Source organism: Vigna radiata, chromosome 6, assembly GCF_000741045.1.
Source record: "Vigna radiata var. radiata cultivar VC1973A chromosome 6, Vradiata_ver6, whole genome shotgun sequence".
Lineage (NCBI taxonomy): Eukaryota > Viridiplantae > Streptophyta > Magnoliopsida > Fabales > Fabaceae > Vigna > Vigna radiata.
In genome coordinates, this window is record NC_028356.1 from 938,139 (window position 1) to 938,859 (window position 721).

The window sequence follows — 721 nt, forward strand, 5'->3', positions numbered from 1 at the left end:
GTTAAGTAAAAGTACATTTATGGAATATTATAGTAGTAAAGTCAAAGAACTTTTTAATTATAGTAAGGAAATTATAAAATTAGGTAAAATAAGGTTTCATTTGTCAAACATAACTTTACACATATACATATATTTATTACATAAAAATGAAAATGGTGTTTAAAAAAACACATACTAGCTTGGCCACTTTCTTCATTACCATAATAATGCAATAGCAGACTGGTCCTTAATAATTTAAACATATATTCATTACGCTTTAAGGCGTTTCTGTCATTTCTAATAAAGTTTTAAATTATTATGCCATTTATATTGTTTTATTTTATGTATATTTATGTGGCTATAGTTTTGTTATCGTATTTTTTTTTTCTTAATATTAATTAAATAAGGACAATTAAAATATTAAAATTATTATTATTATTATTATATTCAAATTAAAAAAAATACACAGATAAAAATAAATATTTTTGTTGAAAAATCGATAATTGAAAAAAAATAAGTATATTTTGAACCTAGAGATGATCTCTCTCCCACGGCATCTCACCTCCCCACCAAATATAGCCTCTGCACCNACCTTTATCAATTTACAAACTAATTGCTAACTAATATGCTTCAATATTTATTTATTTATTTTAAAGCTTAATATTTTTTTCTCTTGAAAGAGGAAAAATATTTAAAATTGTCTTACTTTTTTTAAAAAGTTAAAAAAAATCTTGTGAAAAAA